The following is a 24,421-nucleotide window of genomic DNA, read 5'->3' on the forward strand; positions in this document are numbered from 1 at the left end:
CCTATTTTGTCCCTATCCCTTTACAGCAGCGGAGCGAATTCTTTCTTTGTTTTTATTATCTTCAGCGTCTACATTTCTCCTTTCCCGTACCAGGCTCACTTGGTTTAAACCGAGAGTTTTGCATAAAAATAATAATAGTAATAGCAATAATCGAACATAGAATAGATAAAGTAAGGTATTTGAATTTATAAAAAAGAGAGAAGGAAAAAAATAAGGTATTTTAATTAACGCACCGTTCGTGCTGCACTCGCGATTGAGCTACTGATAGAGCAATTGTGGAATTCATGGAATACCGTTCGTATCTTAGGACGATACAACTCTACGTGTTCGTATCTTAGGACGATACAACTCTACGTTTCATGAAATTCCAAACGGTTTGCGATGCGGTCTTGTTCTAATGTGCCCAGCGTTCATTTCATCTTGGTTTCACATTTCACGCTTTGAAGTATTTCATTTTTTGAAGCTCGTTCATCAAGGCGCTAGGTATCTCATTACGACATGAACTCTTGACAGTAGGATTTTGTGTGTACTACTATCAATATTGATCTTTGCCTCCATTACTCTGTATGATCTACGGTTCCAATCCGACGGTAATAATATCCATATCACGTGTTTTTTTTTTCTTCTCCAGACGGTACACGTTCGTACCTTCGCGTTTCCGTTTTCTCCTCATGTGTACTCTTGTGTGTCTTATGGCGTGACGCTTTCTCTATACCATTTTCTTTTTATGGAGAGCTCATTGTTTACTGGTTTTCTATTTACTAACTAATTAATGCCCACCCGAAAAGAAAAACGAACACATTCGAGTGCTACATGTATGCCAGTGGTTTCGTTTCACGAGCGCTCCTTAGAAGTCACTGTCTTGGAGGCGTTTGGTCTTGCAATACCCTTTGCTTTTCGCTCTGCACAACAACAAACGTCTAACAAAAACGCATTAACAAACGAAATACCCTGTTTGCAGTTAGCCACTAGCGCACCTTGCACATTTCAATCAATCTCGCTTTCTACACGCACTGGAAGACACAGGATACATAAACTAACTTTATCATAGTCGGTCACGATCATCCTTCTGGACCATTTTCTTTGACCTTTAATCGTGTGTGTCGTTTCCCTTCCTTGTTTAATAATGCTACGCCAAACGGAACGTTCCCACACACTAACAAACCGTCGAGTTAATTTAAGGTGTTGCAGCGAAATTGACATAGTTTTTAGATCACTCTGTGCGCATGTGTAGGCAGATGTTTGTAACGGTAACATATACTGTTCAGTGTTGTTTGCTTCTCGTCTTGTTTTGTGTAGCAAACCGCTCCAGTCGTAACCGCGCTCCATTCGTGTACCACATTGCCCAGACCGTTCTGTTTGTGTGCCTTTGCTTCACCACCAGGGCGAGCGAACGCATTGTTTGCTCCCTTCTTCCACCATTTTGCCATCCCCACCGTTGTTTGTATGTTGTGTAAAGGGGTGTGTGCTCTTGCTGCATTCTTAAGCTTTCGAGCCAAGCTTTTGCCAGCGTGCCATTATCGGCAACAGTGACAGTGACAGTGGCAACGGGGCACGCGGTTTGCTTCCCGGTTCCGGGCGCCGCGGATCTGTCGCCTTTACGATATCTACTCGAAACAATGCCGTGTCGGGAGGAATATTTGATAAAAGAAACGAAAATAAAAATTGTGAGAATTTTAAGGCAAAAAAAATTAAAAAGAAGCAAATTCAAAGTAATCAATCATCAAATTATTAAACGATAATGTAAAACAAAACCTTTTACGACACTTTTTCAAGATTTGTGTTGTTAGCACAAAAAAAAAATGAAAAAAACGACCGCTTATGTGGTGTGTGCAGTAAAAAATTGTTAGGTAGTTAAATACACACGAAACGTTTGAATGATATTTGACGCAACTGGGTGTCAGGGTGAAAGAAAAAAACAAAAATGCGTATAAACGAGAGTCACATCATTCTTAATGGGAGGTAAATCTGTTTTACCCCCGATTGTGCGTTTCCTTTTGACAAATGTGCAACGTTTGTTGGTCATTTGACGAATGGTATAAAAGGTCATTAGTTTCGCATTGCTATGATTGTCTTCCTACCTATCTCAGTACGCCCTTAATTTACGAACCATTGTTATTAACATTTGCTTAAGGGGGATATACACTCAGAAACTTGAAAAACTGGCATTTTAGTATTTTTTTTAATGAAAAAAATAATACCACATATATTGGATAGGCAGTGTTACTGTTGGATAGTACGCAGATTCAAACGAAAATGAACAAAAAAAATCTATTTTTGCGTACAAGCTGGCTGAATATCTTCCCTTAAACATTTTGCACTGCATTGATGGACTCTCAGTGCGCAAACGAGCAACAAACGGGGTTCGGTGTTTGCTCAAACTAAAACAGTTGCGCTCCGTTATTACAGGCTACACACAACCCGAATGAAAAATGGGCGGGCAATATCGAAAAATAGGCAAAGAAAAGTAACATTAAAACTAACGCTCTAAACTATTTCGCTTTGTAGTGGTTCGGTAGAGATCACCGCGCTTTTTCTATTGCGCGGGATAAATTTGCCCGAAATTTGATGAATTATCTAAAGCCCGCATCCCCATCCGTCCCGAATATGATTCCCACCTGTTGTGGCTTAGGAAAACGTTACCGATTTTAATTTAATAATGAATTATCTAATTCCTTTCGTTAGTTAACAGCCGGACGTTTTTCGTTGAATTGTTCATTTTAAATGATGGCAATTGATTGTACCGGGCGACCCGGTGGTGTTTAGTTAGCGGTGACAGGTCTGGATAGGATAGAACCGGTCCAAAATATCATCGGGGCCTATCCCCCGTACGCAGGACTGACAAAGGGAAAAATTGAAAGCATCTGAGCAAAGACGGCATTTCCGGCATTACAAAACAAGCGGAGGTTGTTGCATGCTGTTCTTGTACATGTGGTAAGTATGCAGCAAATATCGCGATTGCTCAGCTAAATTAATTTAGCCTACGCAACATAAGCTTATTCCGCGATTCAGTTACATTTATTTCGCACAAGATCTTTCGTGTGCAGATCGTTATGAATTCGCATATTCTACATTGCTATGTAACGGAAGCTTTCAATTTCGTTCACTTCATTTAATTTTAAACTCTTAACAGAAAATTTCGAACGCTACGCTTGGTAGCAAAGCCAAATATTATACGTCTTATCGCAAGCGGCCTATTTGCTGTTTTTCTGAATGTTGTGCATTTCCGACTTGACATTCACATGGCCGAAATTCTTAATTTTGTGATTCGAAAGGTGTCTGACCGTAGATTATGCCACGCGCTGTCTTTTCCGTGAAAGTTACTCCAAACCGTACCCTGCTTTGTCCTATTCGTCTGTCATACGTTACAGCAACCAGATTCTCTGTCAGTTCTATTGTAAAGTTGACGTTATTCTATTGATGGAAAATGAATCAAAGTTGATGGAACAACACACACACACATATAATGGGGGTGTTGTTTTGGGGTTTCTGGGTGTGATGTCAGATGCGAAACCAGCTTCCCATCCCCGTGCGTTACGAGACTGGACATGCTGGTTTGCTCATGGTGGGCTGGTGGTTTTGCTGGTATGTGTGTTCGTGTATCTATGTAAAAGTTGCTACTGGAGACGATTTTTTCATCGCGACAGACTGTGGGAACGCTCCCGTTCGGGGTTGGCGGACCCATGGGCATGAGAATTACATTGCTCGTGCAGCCGTTTTTCTGCAGGGAGCTTCGCGAAGAATGGGTGTCGTAGGGCCTTATCTAAAAAAAGAAAAACACGAAAGAATAAATAAATAAAATTGAGCAAACTTGAAGGTGCAACCATCTTCTTACCCAGTGTTATGCGTTTGGTGGGTTCGTATTCTAGCATCTTCCGTATCAGATCAAACAGCTGCAGGTGTTCGGGTTTGTCCGAATGCACATACCGATGGAGCGGTTTGCAACTACCATTCACATATCGGCCATTGGTAGACTTCTCGTCCCAGTCTAGCTTGCCGTAGTGGAAGTACCGTGTTCTAGTTTGTCTGCAAAACAAAAGAATAGTTTTCGAAAACGATGCAACTTAGTTAACGCAGAGCTGATAGCAAACTCTCGCATGTTTCCTTACCTTGCCATGCGGTAAGGGATGGTACCGAGGATGCGTTCCATCATGGCCAGATGCTCCCGGTTGTCATGCGTAGGGAACAGTGTCACACCATGATACAACTCAAACATGATACAACTGTAAACAAACAAACGAAAAGACAATATGTTTAACACCACAAGGTAGTTTCCTTCAGTGAGATTCCAAACTATTTCCAAAAACCCCCATTTCAACCTACCCAATCGACCATACATCGCACGGATGCGACCAACCGAGCTCCAGAATGACTTCCGGTGCGCGGTAATGGCGGGTGGAAACGATCGTGCTGTGGTGTTCATCGTCAAACGTTGCACTGCCAAAATCGATCAGTCGTATATCCGTGCAGTTAATGCGTCGCGATGTTTGCGATGGCCTATCTACCGGGAAGATGCGGGACGTGGTCGTGCTGTACTCGGAGTCAACGAAGAGTATATTTTCCGGTTTCAAATCCGTGTGCGTGAGGCGACTATCATGCAAAAACCGGACGGCAAAGCACAGCTGGTAAGATATATGCCGTACCTGGTCGATCGGATACGGTGAGTAGTTGTTCTCTTTCTGCAAAATTGGAACATATGGTTGGGGGAAAATTAATTAATCGTCTACAGGAAAGAACATGCCGATTACAGGGCGCTTTCACTTACCAGAAAATCGAAAACACTTAATCCAAGCATTTCGAAACCGATACACGTATGTCCATGATAGTCAAACCAATCCAGCATCTTCACGCACAGGCTGTGGAATGAGTAATTGAAATTAATACATACTCTGTCAAGCGGAAATTGGAAAAAAAGATAACACTTACTGGTCCAGATCGGGATCGAGTTGCTTAATTTTATCCAGCGCACCGATTTCCATCTCTGCCGCATCGCGGTACTTGTCTACGTTCTTGATGATCTTTATCGCCATTATATGGTTGCTGTAATTTGGAACAAAGAATTAGAAATATTACACAAAAACACAGCCGGGGGGTTTTTTTTATACATACCGTTCTCTATCCCGGGCCTTGACGACGCGTCCAAAGGTGCCCTCACCGAGGGTAGAGAGAATTTCATCTGTAAAAGGACAACCGGAAAACAATTAAATTAAGAAGCTATATGTGTTCATTTGTGTTTATTCAAAGAGTAATGAATTTTGATGCACCGTGGTACGGTTCGCTCTAGTAAAAATTTCCAAAAAGTGTTCTAAGCAAACTTATTTTAAATCCTAGTCCCAAGTCAACGACTTCAAAGTGAGTGATACTTGGAACGGAAAATCAGAACTTATTGTTGATTTCTACTTACATCTGTTGAGCAGCAAATCCCCGTTGCGGTATATCAGATGACCATCTGCGTCGTCCCGAATGCTCGGTTGCTTCTACGTTGACGGATTGCGGACGAAAAGTAAAATCCAAGTCATCCGGTTAAGATAACCAAACAGCAAGAAAAAGAGAAAGAAATGTATGAGTACACAGTAGTATCGCAGTACGCAATAAGCAAACCAAACGTGGAATAAACCACAGAACATCGTACACACATGCATGCATTTTAGTATGCGAAAATCCTCAAAAAATGATCATAGCCGTTCCGGAACTCACTGGAATAAATAACTCCAAAAAAAAAGGACAACGATAATTAGGAAATCTTTATGAAACATCTCACAACACATGCGGCGGTACACGGACACAGTAATTGTTCACTCCGCACACGGAACAGGAACACTAGTTGGACGAACGGAATATATACAAGGATCATCTTTCGGTGGAGTTTTTGTTTTTACTTTTCGAATATTCATATACAGCACAAAGTGTTAAAATAAATGGTAAATGCACCGAAGTGTTTTGCCGTGCGGTTTGCATGCTCCTGGTAACCGTCAGACGGGACAGCGTTTTGTTTTGTTTTGTTTTGTTAGTCAGACGCCACGGTCATCCAAGTGAGAGCTGTAAAAGAGTAAGCTGTTAGTGAATAATGAACAAATGAATGAGACTCAACACGTCACATGACGTTCATCGGCAGGAAACAAAACACACACACACGGGGGCAAGAACACGAAAGCAAGCATGGTAAATGGGCACGGTTGATAGAATGGATAATGGTCATGTATGTCTGTGATTGGATGAATAATGATGAGTAGAGGGTGGTGTTCATCCTTACGAAGGTGGACAGCGCTTTGGGGATGCGCGATCGGAGACCGCGGAGCTGGTTCTGCACGAGTCCGCCGCTGTTGCCGGACAGTGCAGCAGCCGTACGGCTGTTGTAGGCGTGCGACGTGGTGTTGATCGGCAGGATCGACCCACCGACCGGTGCACCGTGATGGTGCGGCGCCCCGTACGGCAACTGTTGCCCGTAGTGCTGCTGCAGCGGATGTCCACCACCGTTCAGCAGATGCGACGCAACGTTCTGCACCGTGTACGACTTCTGCAGGCCGCCACCACCGCCGCCGAGGGCTGCACCGGTGGTTGCGGTGCCGTACAGTTGCTGTTGCTGCTGCTGCTGATAGTACATGCGAACGTGGGAGGAGGAGGTACGCTGACGCTGGTAGAGTGCCCCACTGGTGGCTGATTGAAGTAGATGGGACGACGGTACGGCGAGTTCGTCTTCTGGTCGCGGGGACCGTTCGGATGTGGTCGGGTTAACAGTTGCATGCGAGCGACGCTCGCGTCTCGGCTGGGCCGGTGGTTGTTGCTGCAGCAGCTGCTGCCTGGACGGATCGTCCAGCGGTGCGTACTTCTGGAGCAGGCTCTCTATTTCCCGCCGTCGGTTGTGGCGTTCGCGCTGCCGCGGATCTTTACTGTCGCCGTCGGCGGACGAAGAGCCACGATCGTCATCATCGCTCGACAGCGGTACGGTGCAGATTCCGTCCGCATCGAAGTATCGACCGCTGCCCGAAGTCGTTTGGCAGCTTTTCCGACGCTCCTTCTTCACCGCACCGTCGACCGCCGGTGCCGTGCCACCATCATCGTCGTACAGCTGGTGCTGATGTTGCTGGTGGTAGCTGTGGTTATGGTGATGGTGCTGATGCGTATGGAGCAGATGCCCCATGTCGGTGGTGTCGCTCCGCTTGTACGGTTTAATCGTGCGTCGCGACTTCCCGGTCGCGGACGCACCGGTCACCTCGGACAGCAGCTCGGTCGGATCGTACTTCGACTTGAAGAGGTTCTCCTTGCTTGCGCCGTCCACCGGCTGGTTGTGGTAGCCGCTACCCTCCTCCTTCGCCCGTACCTTCGTACCGAACGTCCGCAAACCGGAGCCACGATCGGTCGCACCGTACGTGCGGCCGTTCCGATCGTACAGACTGTCGACCATCGATGCACCGCTGGATCCACCCGCCGAACCACCGGCACTGGACAGCTTCGACGAGCGGCTGCCGCTGCTGCTGCCACCGAGCAGCAGCTGCAACTTGTACGGAGTGCGCTCCTTCGCGCTTGAGTACGATTTATCACGCACGATGCTGCTGGTCGTCGAGCTTTTCATCAGCGGGTTCAGCAGACGCTGGTGCTGATGCTGGCTGTGGTGATGGTACAGCCCTCCCGCCGCTGGTTCGAGCGTTTTCTCCTTATCCTCCTGCTCTTTGCGCCGATGCACCCGGTCCAGTATGTCGGAGTACTTCGATTCCAGCCGCGAGATGGTGCTACCACCGGTACCGGTAACTCCACTGCTACTATTGCTATTGCTATTGCTACTACTACTACTGCTGCTGCCGGTGGTGTTGACTCCACCCGGCGCTTTGCTCGGGATCACTAGCGGTGTCTTATCCTTATCCTCGGTGGTGCTTTCACGCTGAAAATTGCGAACGCATCGACGTTTGTGAAAGTTATCATCAGCAAACCGCTCGTGTGCACCGCGAAATGGAGAGAAGGCAATGAGTGACAATTGTGGGTGTATGTGTGCCTTCTACTCTCCCTATTCCCCGACCCCTTCTTAACCTTCACCTACACATAACCACCCTAACGTTTCATTCCAACTGATTGCCTACATTTTAATATCCACAATGGTCTACACCATTGCAATTCAATCGTCTTCCCTCCATCCACGGTTCACAACACAGAGCCCCCCACCCCCACCCCCTCTCCCCCCACTCCACCAAACCACACATCCGACACTTACTCTGCTGCGGGCGGTTGTGGATGTGGTCAGCCCGGCGTTGGACGATGTTGCCGCCGTTGGTGAGTCGAAGCGTTTGCCGAAGGTGCGAAACAGTGGCTTGTAGTACGAGCTCATCGTACTGTTGAAGCTGCTCAGATACGGCGACCGGTGCACCGAATCGGTGGATGATCCGAGGCTGCCATAGTCGGAGGTGGTGGTCGCGCTGCCGCTCCCATGCGAAAGGATCGAACTGGTCGAGGCAGATGTCGCTAGCTCGTTGAACCCGCTAACCCCGGGGGCGCAGAGAGTAGAGAGGAAGATATTTAGCGAACGGAACGGTATGCGGAAACGGGTCCTTGCGGGTGGCCCTGTGGCTTTACATATTTGGTGCCAACACTCCTGCCTGCACGGTGCTGCTCGATAGGTGGTGGTTGATAGCGGTGCCGGGACTTTGCACACGGACGGGACCTGGGTCTGAAGCCCCATCCGGACCAGCCCCAAAACGGAGATCCGCACACAAGTTGCAGATATCCTCCAGAACTCCTGAGGTTGTTTGTAGCATCATTCTACTGTGAGTTTCAACCGTGGTTCACGTAGGTGAATCTGATTTTTCAACTACAAACAGCGTCAGAAAGAAAGAAGTGAGCGGTGTGCGCAAGATCGCCTAAGGTTGTTTGATAGAAACCTGCGAGGTTAAAGCCTTCTTGGCCGAGTTCCAATTATTACCCAGCACAGTGGTTCTGTGCTGATGACCAAAAATGACCTAAGGTCGTCTAAATCCAACAGCAAAGGTTAAACGCCCATCAGGAAGGAATTGTGTGTAGTGTGAACCTAACCAACTAACTAAATTTATAACATAAAAAAAAAACGCACACAAACCACAGCTGATGGTGATAAACACACACACACGTACGGCCTTCTCACACACCAAGCACAGTGTGTGCACGCAATTTACAACCGTGTGACCCTCGCTCGCTCGCAATTCATCTCGCACCAACACACACACTCCTCCACCTATTGCCGGTGTGCAGCATTTGGCGAGGTATAAATTCGAGCCCTGGTCGAGATCCGCAATGAAAATACCAAAATTACACTTCCTTGCTGGCGCAAATACCACATGCGTGTGCGCAGAACAACAAGAACGGCGGGGTTTTTCTTCACCCCGCAGCACTTGGGTGGCGGAGCTTTGTCTTGCCCGTGGGAGGGGGTGTGTGTGTTTGGGATGGGGGTGCGCGAGAGATCGAGATCGAGACGCGCAAGGAAACCGTGGTTGGTGTAGGCCGGCATACTATACTTTTTCCCCCGCTGAAGGGAAGGTGCCAAATTGGTGCTTATCCGAGAACAACCCAAGGCAAGCGGCGCGATCAAGTATTGCGATGATCGTGTGCGGTGTTGTTGTGATGAGTTTGGTGACGTCGTTCCCACAAGGCGACGACCGAAAATTGCTCGATTAGATAACCGCCATCACACAGGGGGAGAAGGGGAAAAAAGAGACCGGACCGACAAGAGGAGCAGGAAGAGATGCTTCCGGTTGCGAGGTTGTTGCATTGTTGGATTATTACCTCCAATGCGATAGATGCCTCCATTGCTGACATCCTCTACTAAAAGGACCTCGAGATATAGCGGGAAGATCTCTTCCCGGTGCTGAGGTCTAGTTTGATAGCGTTAGAGCACCTTCTTATTATCCTTCAATATTTGTCGATGATGTAATGCGGCGTTCATTCGCCGAGTCCTGCAGCGCGGTAGATGTTCGCATTTCGATACCCGCGCACGCACACTACTTATAACTGGAAGCACCTCCGCACACACTATCCTGCCCGCCCAAACACCTACCGAGCCCGCACCGGTGCTAACCCAAAACACACCTAAGCTACGTTAACCAATATATGTACGGCTTCCCATCATTACCGAAACTGTGATCGCTTCTGTTGCGGCTGCTGCTGCTCCAACTTCTCGCTCGGATTGCGGCGGAATCGCTGCAGTATGCTGCTGCAACTGTCCGACAGCAGCTGGGTAACGCTGGCGGTGTTGCTGCGTATGTAGCGGCGCCGCACACCACCACCACCACCACCGGCCGTCACGGTGGTCGAACCGAGCGACGTTGTCCCGAGGCCGGACAGACGATCGGCTGACAGCCGGGTCGACGACGTGGTGGACGCCACCGAACTAGTCGCAGACGAGGGAGTCACCGTCGTGGTGCTGGCCGCCATGGCCGTACACTGTGTGCTGTGCTGCGATGCCGAACTATCTCTCACTCACTCACTCTCACTCACACACACCCGCACCCGGCGCTCGGACGAACGATCGTTCACACACGTTCCTTTCCACTGCAGGCGAAAACGCCACAAAGCACCACACTGTTACACACTGTTTATCTCGTTTAACACGCACACAAGCGCCACGGGCCCCGATTGTTGCGGTGGCTGGGGCCGCAGCTGTATCACACGCAGAGCAAAGAGAGCAGGAACCGATCTGCACGATGCGGGTCACAATACACTCACTAAATCACCACGGGGTAAGAGACAGCACAAACACGGCACGCGGAATGCGCGTTTTAGTGATAATTGAACCGTTCCGCGTTGGTTGGTGCGTGTTTGTGTTTGTGGTGGCGAGCCGCGCGCAGCTACTGTAGTGTTCGGTCTCACTCTAGAGGGAGCGGCCAACACTAACTAGCCAACACTAAGCTACTGGCGTCAGCGCGCACTGCAATTGCTTTTGTGGCTTAACTTCCTAGTGATAATGATCCATTGTTGATAATGAATGGTCTCGACATTGGAGAAATCTAGACCACAAGAACAGAAACAAACGATCTTCCCTACTCTCGCTTTTGTTTGAGACCGGCCGCGTCTTTGCCGGTCTTTCTCACTCAACAGCAGTGCGCTATTTGAAACATAAGATAAACACTTTCGGGTCGACTGCCCAGCTTCTGGAGGCTAAATCGCGCCATCGCTCTAGCTACACCCGCTACGACTTTACTGTGTTTCAAGTACTGTTTTACGCATCCTCGCGCATTAGATGCGTTCGAACAATGCACCGAACACAGACAGAATGCGAGTCGCGCCTCGTTTCTGTATTGGTGCATGATACATTCCCTTTCTCCGCGTGTGGTGCCATGATACATTCGCGGGTGGCCGCGTTCCAGAGTTCAGCAAAACGGGCAAGGATACGATGACACGTCAACCGTCAACTGTCACACAATGAACCCACTGACACTGACCGCGAGAACTGCACGAATGGTAGTGCACTCTGCTTTATCCGAACGGTTACTTCCTGCTTCCGGTAACTGGTCTTTGTACATTTAGTGACACACGGGATTTGCCACAGACTCCTACCTCCTATTGCTCTATTTTACAAACAATTTTTGCTTTAAACAAAAGATTCTTTACAAAGAAATCTTCATAAAAAAGAGTGCATTTTTATGCTGTGTCCTTATGTTTTCCTTTTTTCGGAACGTTTTCCTAACCCTTAAAGGGTAAGAATAGTAAAATTTATCCTAAAATATAACTTTTTTTCCCATTCCCAGCCACAATGTAACGTAATTTCATGCAATTGAAACCATCGCTTGTGATGGTATTCACTAACGGGTACCGATCGTAGCCATTGACACGACGGAGCACGACAACAACGAGCGACGCCGCACGCTGTTGTTGACGGGTCGATATTTATTTAGTGGACAAACTACACAATCCGGCGAACAAACGCAACGGTAATACGCAATGGAAATATGGATAATTGAGGTGTTAGTTAAATATAATAATACAAACAATATCACCTCTCTCTGTCTCGCTGTTTCTTTCAATTCTTTATACCTGTTTGTCTTTGGATGGAAGCTTTACACATGACGTATGGATATTTGTTTTGGCACAGTCCCCCTAATACACACGGGGAAATGTACACAGGATATTGCTTGCTTTTGTTTGGTGATCAGTAATTGTGTGTCTGCATTATGTGTTGTGAATGTTTCATTTAATCTTCCTCCAAACAAACAACAAATGCACCAACACCTTTAAAGAATGCAAAAACACGTTGCAAGACACTGCACCACGCGAAAAGGTTTCAAAATGTGTGACGGATAAACCGGAAAGATTGAAGGGAGAGAGAGAAAAAAAACAAGAGGAGAAGAGAGAAAGAAAAAGAAATAAGGTGAGAAAACAAACAAACCGAACAAATGAAACACAGTGTGACGAAAGCACATAAAGCACCAGGCGACTCCACCGACATTTTCATTCGCTCTTCAAAAGCATAGACGATGGAACGGCTGTTTTGTGAGGGCTACGAGTGGATTGTACAGTGTTACGTAAATGCATTAAAAACATTCTAACGATGGTGAAGAACAAAACGGAAAGCACAATAAATGCAGCACAAATGCGGAAAAAATAAAATGGCGGGTGAATGCGAACGATATTCGATGTGAAAACTCTAAAAGGGAAATTTTTTTGTTTGTTTTGTTTTGTTTCCATGTAAATAACCGCACTAGAAGTAATGCTGCTACTGGGTTTGTTGTTTTTTTTTATCTTTTTTCTTTGTTTTTTTTTGTTTTGGCACACTTACAAAGGCATACAATAAAATGTTTTAAATCTATAACACACACATGCAAACTAAAATGGCAATGACGAATGCAAACTATTAATTATGTATTTTTTAAGGAAACTTCCAGTGTGTATCTTTTACTTTGTGCTATCGTTTTCATTAAACTTTCCTTCTGTTTGCTTTTGTTAAACTTTCTTTCTGTTCCTGAATGTTCCTGAATTTAAATTTTATCATTGCATCACATTTTCAAACGGCTCAGTAGCAATTTTCAAACAGCCAATCAAAACAATTTTAAAATTTTGGAATCATTTAAGGTGTAGGTTTATGGTTTTTATCGAATTGTGTATTGGTATGAACCTAATAGCAAACATTCAAATATATAATGTTTTGCCCATCTGCTAGTGGCACTAAGAATGGCGATTATTATGATAATAAAATAGGTAAGAAGCGAAAAAAGCGAAAAGTTTAAGAAACAAGCTTGCCATAAAAAAAATATAGGAAAAACTAACACCTCACTAACCATCAATGCATGAAAATATAAAGCAAATCATTTTTTTTGTGAAAATGCGACTCTGCGCGATATATCTAAGTACACTTAAATGCTTATCTTAATATTTTTTTTTATAAAATCCTCTACCTTTAACATTCATTTCTGCTTATAATTTTGTCATTTGGTCAACAATTTTAATCATTTCTAATCTTTGTGTTCTTTGTTATTATTGATACTAGTAATACTCAAAATATTTATGTGTTTTTTTTTTTTTGGAAATTCAGGTTTCCCTGTCGCAACAGCCAATCAAAATCACTGAAATGTATATTTTTTTTTGGAAGCATATTATTATCAAATTATGGCTTGGGTAGGTTTTTTACTTTTTAATACGATATAAATTAAAGGATTAAAATATGTATAAGATAAAATGGAGTAAATAGAAAAAAACGGATTATCTCATTTTATATCTAAAATAGGACACAAAACAAACGACACTACACGAAGTATAGTGCCAGTTTGGAAATTTAAAAAATTGAATCGAACAAGTCAATCACACAATCGGTGAATCATAATAATGCGAAACGATTACGCTTCGATAAGGTTAATCATTAATTGTTTCTTCGTTTTCATTACGTCGTGACGCTTAGTTTGAACAACTCATCGTGGTTTTATCCATTTTATATTATACATTCGCCATAATACTTTTGAACATCTTCTAAAATTCAACTCCTTTTTACTCGATTACGCGCTTGTACTTTTCTTCCAATGTGAGTGTGTTTGTGTGTTTTTTTTCCTGGCCGTTCGACCGTTTCAAATCATTCAAACTGGATTAGAAAATATTTCTGAATGTGTGTGTGGGAGCGATGAAAGAATTAAAAACATTTTGCCTTATGAAAATGAATGCATGGAAAAGTAAAATATTCGTTTTTTTTTCTCTCCCTGTCTCTCTATCTGAGCTTGTTTTTTCGTGCAGGTGTGCAAAGGCTATTTGCTTTCAAAACTTTCGTCTGAATTCGGGGACAAATGTTTGTCTTTTCCATCTCGTGTAACATTCAAACAAATCTTCCACCAAAGCGAAAGGGAGAGACCGAAAGTAGGGGGGGAGAGAGCGAGAGAGAGAGAGAGAGAGAGAGAAAGAGAAGAAAAACCTAAATAAACCTATCACTTCCTTCTAGAATAAACTTTCAAACGATGTGTTTTCTTCTGACTCAACACGTTTTCTTTTTACAAACACCCCTCCGTTTGGAAACTGTTGCACCTAGTCGTTGCACACCTTTTTTTTCTCCTGCGCAATGTTGGATGGGAATTTTCTGCCACCCAAATACGCAAATGTGCGCATCATTCTCGCGGAACGAAAATCAAAGGAATTTTTTTTCAGCTTCCTGCTTCATTTTCCTAATCGTCTCCTTTGCTTGCCTAAGGCAATGTGTTAAAAAAAATGCAACAAATAACACCCGTCCCGGTTTCCTGACCGCTAGCTGGTCAACCGCATCGTCGTAAAAACTTAACTCTCCTCACAACAAGTCCTGTGTGAAGCCAAAAAAAAAATATACATTTCGACCAAAAAATTGGATGGAGGCGCCTGGTTGCTGTTTTTATTTTTGCTTGGGGAGGGAAGGGGGCTGCCAAAAAGGAACGAACCTCGCAACTCGATGCGTGTAAATCGTGTGACCCAAACCAAAAACCCCATCATACAATCCATACACCCCCTCCAAGCAGCCTGCCCCAATATGCGTGAAGATTTAATCACGCGCGTTATAAAAATACTTGCGCAAAAAAAATAATTTGTTAAATTGATTCCGGGTGACGAGGGAAAGACGACGATAGGTGGAAAGGAGGGCAAGGTGCAACAATTTCGTTCGTTATGTGTATGCTTCGCTAAACGCTAGCGCGTGAGAATGAGAGGGTAAGAACTAATAAATCCTGCTCTAACTACGTGTTGTCAACTGTGTTGAGTGATAGTTTTTTTTTTCCTATCACTTTTCTACTCGTCTTTGTGGGTTCTCACCCAACTACCCCACGTGCAAAAGCGGGGTGGTGTGGGTTTAACAGAAGAAGCCAAAAAAAATCGGGGTCGACTTAGGATGGTGGGGCCCCAAATATATGTAGACGCATTATGTCACAAACATATTATGCGCTCAGAAAGAAAGAACGATCAATATTATGCGTGTGTGAGACAGAGAAAGAAAAAGAGATAGAGAGTAAGGAGCGAATGAGAGAAAGCACCGATCGTTGTCGATACAAACGGTGTCGTGGTGCTTTTATTTTTAATCCAAGCGAAGAAAATCGCGATGGAAAAACGCAAATGGCGGGTGTGTGCTGGGACAGGTGGGCCAAAGGCGCGAGAGAATGTACGAGAGGTAGAGGGGTTGGAGGAATGGTAAAAGGGTAGAGAAGGTTGAAGTTGTCAATTTAGCGTGGGCGAGAGACGAGATAAGGATGGGGATGCGCGTAACGCGACGCAACAAAACACGGGAGATGGCAACTATGTGAACGAACCTCCCCGGGGGGTGGTACGGGCGGGGAGGGGTGGATGGTTCGGGCTCACATTGAGAAAGGTTCTCGAATGTTTTGGCATCTTGGCCACACAGAGACACACGGCGAGTTGCGCACAATTTTTCGCATCCGATCAAAACCCCACCGTGAATGACGTGCGCGGCACACATACACACGCACAACACCACACACATACAACGAAAAGGCTACTCCTCTTCTTGCTTTTGCTTATTTGCCCTTTTCTAGCTTGGTATCTTTTTTTTGAATGGGAAAAAAAGGATGGTTCGCAATGTGTCATATACGATCGGTACACGTCATGCCACAGAAAAAGAACGGATCAAAGTTAAAATCCTATTTCAAAACATTTCCAAATTTCACCTGTTTTTTTTTTTTGTAATTAGCTTCTAAAAATATATTCCTTTCGTTCGAATACTTCAAATCTTCACATATTCCAACGACCATATTTTGTTCGAGTCCTCGATAGTTATCCCTAAATGTTCACCATTTCCCCTTGCTGTTATCTTTCACTCCTTATCTGATAGCTGATAGTTGAAAGCATCTCGACCAAGTGGACCCAAAGAAGTGGTGAGTCCTTAAAAGTGATTCGCTTCCATCTGATTGCATATGTAACACGATGACAGTTTGAAGGTTGAAGTGTTGATCGATTGATCGCCGAAAAGGTGGTCCGGAAAGGGTACCACCCCCTCCTCCCCCATTCAGCTAAATGAAGAAGCCTAATAGTTGAAGGACCCTCGTCCGAATAGCTTCACTACCAGCCGCGTTCCTAGCTCTGATGCACACCAGACTTGAGGCCAACCCTGCCCATGATAACGCACAAACAAACGCGCACGCACGCACACATACACAAACACGCACATTACGTGAAGGTGGCACCTTAATGGTGGCGATTATTTCAAAAGATCACTTCACGCGTCGAAGACTTGGAGAGCAGTCGAACTGATGGATTGAAGCGCACTGGAAAACTCGCGTTAAAATAGATGGAAAAACTGCAACCTTATCAGCCGCAACCACAAGTTCCGGTATTTTTACTCAAACACACACACACAATGAGGGGGGGGGCGCACGTACTACACACACACACACCCCTTGCTGGGTGGGCGAACGAAGAACCGCTAGTCAATAATTGTCGAGGGCTCTCCCTCCCGAAAACAAGCGCGATACGCACGGCGCGCCCGCTTACGCTGGCACGGTAAGGAAGACTACGTGGCGTTAGTGTGCTCTCTGGGTCTCTACCGCGGCTTTCGGTGTGTCTAGCTGGTATTGGGGGAGGGGAGGGTGTTTTTTCTCCTTACTTCTTTTCCTACTTCTTCTACTTTCGGTTCGACACAGGTGGTGGGATGGTGGGCAGCAAGGGGTAAGGGCCGACGAGACGGCGGCAAGAGACTTGCGCTTCGCGAAGAGGGGAGCCCCGAAATGTAATACACCTTTGCGTTGTGCTGACGTACTCCAACCCCTTCACACCGCCCGGGTGCGATATTATTAATGCCGATCGGGAGGAAAACCCCGACACGAAAAAGCAAAACCGACAGAGCAAGCAGTGTGTGGGGTGAAACAAAAAAGTCAACAACAACAAAAAAAAAAAACCGAAACGAACGGCGAGGTGTATCCCTTTGAGCCCGGAGCGCGCGCGATCCAAAAAGGTCTTCGGACACGGTGCGCCAGATAGACCAAAGCACCGAAATAACATCGCGAAGAACGCGCGCAACAGCCACAAACTGCGGCTGCTGTTTAACTCCCAAAACAAAACAGCGCTCCGAGAGCGTCTGCCTTGCGAAGATCTGTCCTCTCTCACAATGGGGAGGCGGCAGGGGGGTTGGGGGGTGTTCTTTTTTGTTTTAAACAACAACCAACCAACCAATAACACTATTTGGAAACAGAGGCACTCACTCTCCACCACTGGGTGTCTCTTCGCGTCTGTGACGATCAAGAAGGACCACCAGCAAAGGACCAGCGCACAAGGAAGAATTGCTCGCAAACACCGATCAGAGTACACCGCCGAGCCGGGCAACCAGCTGTGGCATTCGCCCAACATCTCTCTACCCGATCGCGCTTGTTCTAGCAGATCTTCCTTTTATCTTCTCTTGCGCCATATCGCTCGTTCTCGCTCGCGCTCTGTTTTTGTTTCAATTATATCTAATCTCTTTCACTGCATCATCTCTTCGGATCAGCTCCTTCTCCGAGTAAACACGATTAACCTGGCGCGCTTATACGAGAAGACACCTATTTATAAACTTTTTCCTGCCACTCCCGCCCGCTTTCCCCCCTCTTGTACATCGTGTCTACATCGCACTGCCTCCTACACGTACCATTTCCCACCACAAAAAGGTGCCCGTCGACAGTGATCAAACACGCATCAGCCACCCGGCAGTGGCAGAGATGGGGTCATCACCGTCGCTCTTCCTGTTGGGCGAAAAGCGATACACAATCGCTGAGATCGGTGAGCGTAACCTATCAGAATAAAAAAAAGGTCCCTCTCGTTCTCTCTCTCCCGTGCTCACTCTTTCTTTAATTAAGTACATTTTCCCGAATCGTCCTACCCCTAGCATGTTTATATTGACGCAAACTATCCAAAAAACAAAAAAAAAACCTGTCACATTTCCCACACACTCGATTCAGTATTAAGATTGCCAACGAAAAAAAAAACACACACACACACACTAATAGCAGAAACAGTGTCACACCGAAAGGGAAATATCGTATCGAGTAAAAACAGTTCAAGGTTTTCGTGCGTGCACGAGCAGGATGTTCCGGATCTGTCACGTTGACATTTAGCTCTATTATGGTACGGGATTTCTCTCTCCCTCTTTTTCTCTCTCTCTCAAGGCAAGGTCGCGCACAATTTCCCTGCAATTATTTCTGTTTTGGAGTTGTCTGCTCATCTGGGATCGATACTATTCGATCATCTTTTTTTGCGCGGGCACCCGTTTTGTTTTTTTGTTCCCATCTAGGATTTTGGTTTGGCGCTTGGTTTTGGTAGTATGGCTAGACAAGCTGTCCACTGGACAAATCACTGGTTAGAACATTATGCATTTGGTATGCAACATATTTGAGGAAAATTGTGGTATACGCTCGAATGAGCAATACTGGTAAATAATGCCCTCCGCTTCGTTCTTTAACAGTTGCACAACACCTTTGCGCATATTTGTATCAGTAAATGGTGCTTTGTGCTAATAACAGCTTTTTTTACGCTTTACGCTGTGCTTACTTATAGTATTTCTCGTTTGTCACACAGCTAAGTACACTTTGTTCGTTTAAGATGTATCACGATTCCTTTCACCTGCACAACGCATACGCATTGTTGCAGCTCAAAATATATGTGGAAGTTCCAACTTACTTAACTAATGGTTGTATGTTTCGCACATAAGGCAACGTTCTTCATCGAAGCATTTTCTGTTTGATTAAGTTATCTGCTAATGTAAATAGTTAATGTTTTGAGAGACCAAAAAAAAACAATCCTTCTTAACCAACGAATGGAATCAGGTTGTACAATTAGAAGACTATCTAAATAGGCATGTTCTGTGCGAGAATACGATTTGTTTAAATCATTTACAATACTAACGAAACAGAACCTTTCATATTGCATGTAAATATTATTACAAAATCTACAAATGATTTTATGTTGATTAAGCTTAGACAATCATAATAAAATAAGACGTTTACTATGAATTGTGAATGTTTCGAGCGAACGTATGTACAAATGATATTTTGTTGTTTTGATTATTGAACAATTCTATTTCCAAAGAAGATAAATTTAGCATGAATGCAATCAGACAATCGATGTAAAATATGCAGATACAAAAAATATATAACCTACAAATGAATTTATGTTGATTATTTACAGTCTTATCTTATTATGAGACATATTCTACAAGAGAATAGTTCCGGTATGATTCAATTATACAGATTAATTAATCAATTAATTAATTAATTATTCAAATTTACAATGATTGAAGAGAGAAAAATAAATTATTGAACCTATCATTTCGCTTTGCATATAAAACCTTCGATAATTCCAATCAATAATCAAAGAGACAATAAAATATAACCTACAAATGAATTTATGTTGATTATTTACAGTCTTATCTTATTATGAGGCATATTCTACAAGAGAATAGTTCCCGTATGATTCAATTATACAGTATTATACACAAATATTGCAAATAAATTTGCAATGATTTAAGAAAAAAAGAAAAAATTAACCTATATATTCGCTTTTCAAATAAAACCATCGATAAATCCAATCAATAATTACATATTCAATGAAGAATCCTTGCGAGAATGTTTGTTCTGCTCGTTTCATGTGCATTCTAAATTAAGGAAGATATATCTATATCTATATATATCTATATATATACGTCATATCAGTTGGGGAAAAACTATCAATTATTATCTACAAATGATTATGAAAATTGTAAATGATGCTTTTAAGCAGATGCTTCGACAGAACATTTCCGTTCAGTTCGTTTGGCGATTAACGCTATATCCAATTACTTAACCTACAAAATATTATCTTTTTCTTCGAAAACTTGTACAGATACTGTAGATAATTGAAAACTTCCGATCACAAAATCAAACTTAGAAAATAAAGCTTCAGATGAAAAACGCGCCCGGAGCCGGATCGAAAAAGGCATTATATAATGTTTGACAGTGTGACAAATCGATTGCAGTATAGTGGTTGCATGCCGTAAGCTACGATTTAGAACAACAAAGGCAGGTAGTAACACCATACAGACAAACGGTTGGCAAAATGCTGTTATTACAGTGTGCGATGGTATATGCGTATGGAAGTGAATTCTGCATGATGGTAAAGCTAAGAGAGTTAGCTCGTAAAGCCTAGAACCTGTCAACAACGTTAATGTCGTACCGCAAATGCATCCATATGTCGTTCGGTAGCGTATGCGCGCATCAAACGTAGCACGGCAAGGTAAGTAAGCAATATCGATCAACGCAAATCGCAACACACGCATATTGGAAGCTTTCTTATTGCTTCTTTTGTTTTTTCCTATCTACTACCTCGATATCGTTCGGTGAACATTGCTCCTCCGGCGACTCGTTACCACGCGCATGACCTACCGGACGGTTGTCGTTCGCAGAGCTCTTGTATCTGCGACTGCCGCTGTTGCTGCTACTGTTGCTGCCGCCGGTGCCGGTATCGCTGGACGTCTCACTGCGCGGACGCGCTAGATTCGCAGCTAACTCGGACGAGGCACCCGGTTCCGGTGCCGTTGGTTGATACGGGCACAGTGTCTGTTCACGCTGCCCCTCGTCATTGACGTCCATAACTTCTTTCTTCACTGATAATTTGGCACTATTCACTGCGGAGCTCGCATCACTTGCTAACGCCGCGCGATGAAAGCTCATCTTTAACTGTGAACCCTTGCTCTCCACCTTCCATACGTGGGTGCCGGACGTACCTGCTTCACACTCTGCTGGTGTCTCCGAAATAATTTCCAGCTTTCCAAACTCCATCTCGCCATCAGGCTCTGTTTTCACCACCGGCTTCGTCTCTACATCCTCGTCCGGGTACTCCTGCTCGTTGTACTCCTCATCGTTGTACTCCTCATCGTTGTACTCCTCATCGTTGTACTCCTCATCGTTGTACTCCTCATCGTTGTACTCCTCGCCCTCATACTCTTCTTCCTCCTCCTCCTCCTCTTGCTCTCCTTCTTCCTCCTCCTCTTCCTCTTGCTCTTCTTCTTCCTCCTCCTCTTCCTCTTGCTCTCCTTCGCCCTCCTCCACGAACACCTCAACCTCCATCTCCTCCAACAAGTTTTCAATGTCTGAAACCTCCGATTCGGCTCGATCAACGCCCGCCACTTGCACCGGCTCTTCGGCGTTGCGCCTCGGCTCTGCGCTCAACGCTTGGGCCGCGCCGTCGGCCGAACCCTCGACGTGTTCGACGATGTGCGGTTGTGCGCCGGTACTGCGCTGCTCCGCGGAGGCTTTGCTAACGTTCGACGGCAGATCGGGTTGACCGGGGATACGGTAGAAGCAGTCCCACGATGTTATTGAGAGCCTGTCCGTTTCCGGATGTGCTGGCGTGTACGTGATGTGGGTTGCCGACTGCGTCAGCTTGATGACGCGGTTCGGTTGCTCCCGACTGGTGGCAACGCTGTGCGCACGATCCGAAATGGTTACTGTGTCGAGGTGTGGTTGCGCTGGAGCACCGTGAGTACACACGAACGAGGCAGTAGAGTCGGATCCGGGCGATGAATGTTCTGAATGCAACGATACTGTTGTAACATCACACCGCTCATACCCTGTTTATGATTTGAGTAGAGGTTGTAGTAGATCAAGACTCGCGTCCATCAATGTGGATGAGTAACACATCTGATTTAGGCAGTTTACGGGAGAGGAAGGCATGATATGGCAGGGCGTAAGGTTAGTGCAGTTGCGGCATTGACCTACCGCACGCTGTTGGTGGCGATGCCTCGGGTGTTTTTGGTAAGGGGGACAGTAATGGTGGTGGCACCAGCTCACACCATGGTGGTAATGTTGATAGTTCTGTTTTTAGGGTGAATGCTGCAAAGTGTTCTTATATTCAGTGTGTTTTGTACTAGCTCATCTTATATCACTATATGCAATATATTCCATATCAGCTAATCATGCATTAGGCATTAGGCATGCGTGTTCGTTTAAGGAGTCAACGACTGAATTAGAAGGCGCAAACGCCAAAGTATGTTTTGAGCATTTTTTGTTAGTGAAAGGAGGGAATGGGTCGGGATAGCTAATGGGCAGGGGGGTGATGTGTGATGAAACAATGCAATATCTCACCTTGCGTAGATGGACCTGCCTTTGGTTGTCCCGATGTAGAAGCCGCTGCTTGCCGTTGACCCGTTGTTGTCGGCAATGGCTCCTTAGCCTTGCAGGCTGCCGCTATTTCCCGATCCAATGCAGCCACCACTTCCGGTGGCCAGATTGCTTCGCCCTGGTCGCTCTGCGCTGTTCGGGCAGATGTCGCCGGCACTGCCGCACGCACAGGTATTTCGCGCTGCTGGACAACCCGATCGCGTATCTCCGTCGGTTCGGTTGGTGACAGTACGATGGGGTCTGGTAGCAGTATCGGTGGAGGCGCTAGAACCATGGGATGAGTAGGTTGACTGAGTCCCACTTCCGGCAGTTGATCGCGTGATGCAGTACGCATGATTTCTGCCACTGTATGCTTGGCCATGGGATGAGCAGATTGACTGCGTTCCGCCTCCAGCAGTTGATCACGTGATGCAGGACGCATGATGTCTGCTATTGTATGCTTGACCATGGGATGAGGTTGACTGAGTGCCGCTTCCAACAGTTGATCGCGAGATGTAGTACGGACGATGTCCTCAATTGCAGGCGGGATCATGGGATAAGAGGACTGATTGCGTTCCGCTTCCAGCAGTTGTATGTTTGATACAGCACGGTGGACACCTGCTAATATCTGCTGGACCCTTGCGGAGAGAGCGAACTGAATGCGTTCCGCTTCTAGCAGTTGTTCGCGTGATGCAATACGGTCGATGTCTGCTACTGTAGGTTGGACCATGGCATCACTGGGAAGAGTGCGTTCCGCTTCCAACAGTTGTTCACGCACTGCAGCACGGTTGTTGTCTACTACTGCAGGTTGGACCAACGGATACGAAGACTGAATGCGTTCCGCTTCCAGCAGTTGTTCGCGCACTGCAGCACGGTTGTTGTCTACTGCAGCAGGCTGAACCAACGGATAAGAGGGCTGATTGCGTTCCGCTTCCAGCAGTTGTTCGCGTGATGCAATACGGTCGATGTCTGCTACTGTAGGTTGGACCATGGCATCACTGGGATGAGTGCGTTCCGCTTCCAGCAGTTGTTCACGCACTGCAGCAAGGTTGTTGTCTACTGCTGCAGGCTGAACCGTGGGATAAGAGGGTTGATTGCGTTCCGCTTCCAGCAGTTGTTCGCGCACTGCAGCATGGTTGTTGTCTACTACTGCAGACTGAACCATGGGATTAGAGGACTGAGTCCGTTCCGCTTCCAGCAGTTGCTCGCGCACTGCAGCATGATTGTTGTCTACTACTGCAGACTGAACCATGGGATTAGATGACTGAATGTGTTCCGCTTCCAGCAGTTGTTCACGCACTGCAGCACGGTTGTTGTCTACTGCAGCAGGCTGAACCGTGGGATAAGAGGGCTGATTGCGTTCGGCTTCCAGCAGTTGTTCACGCACTGCAGCACGGTTGTTGTCTGCTACTGCAGGCTGAACCATGGGATTAGAGGACTGATTGCGTTCCGCTTCCAGCAGTTGTTCGCGCGCTGCAGTAAAATTCGGTTCAACACCATGTGAGTGCCATGGAATTTGCATTTGGTGCATTTGTAATTCGGAAGTGTGCGGCGAGTGAGCGGTGACGATCCTACGTTGCGGTGTGTTGGGGTCTGTTGGAGAAATTAACGATACCGTCACTGTCAGGTTGCTGTCCGATTCCAACGGGAAGTTGAATATCTCACGACCCCGAATACCGTCATTGCCGTTGTGTCCGGCAGGTGCGGTGCTGTAGGAATTGAGGGATCGTTCGCTTTGGTCCACACGTGCAGCCGGTTGGGCAGCAGACTGATACTGTGCCCACTCCGCTGGATTGTTGGATAGCACCGACGATGGGTTACGTTGCAGACCGCTAGTTGCTGAAGTTACGGTGGCGGTTCTACCCTCCATTTCACCAGGACCGTAGGGTGCTGGTGTCGGTGTCGGTGTC

Source organism: Anopheles marshallii, chromosome X (genome assembly GCF_943734725.1).
Source record: "Anopheles marshallii chromosome X, idAnoMarsDA_429_01, whole genome shotgun sequence".
In the NCBI taxonomy this organism is placed as follows: Eukaryota; Metazoa; Arthropoda; class Insecta; order Diptera; family Culicidae; genus Anopheles; species Anopheles marshallii.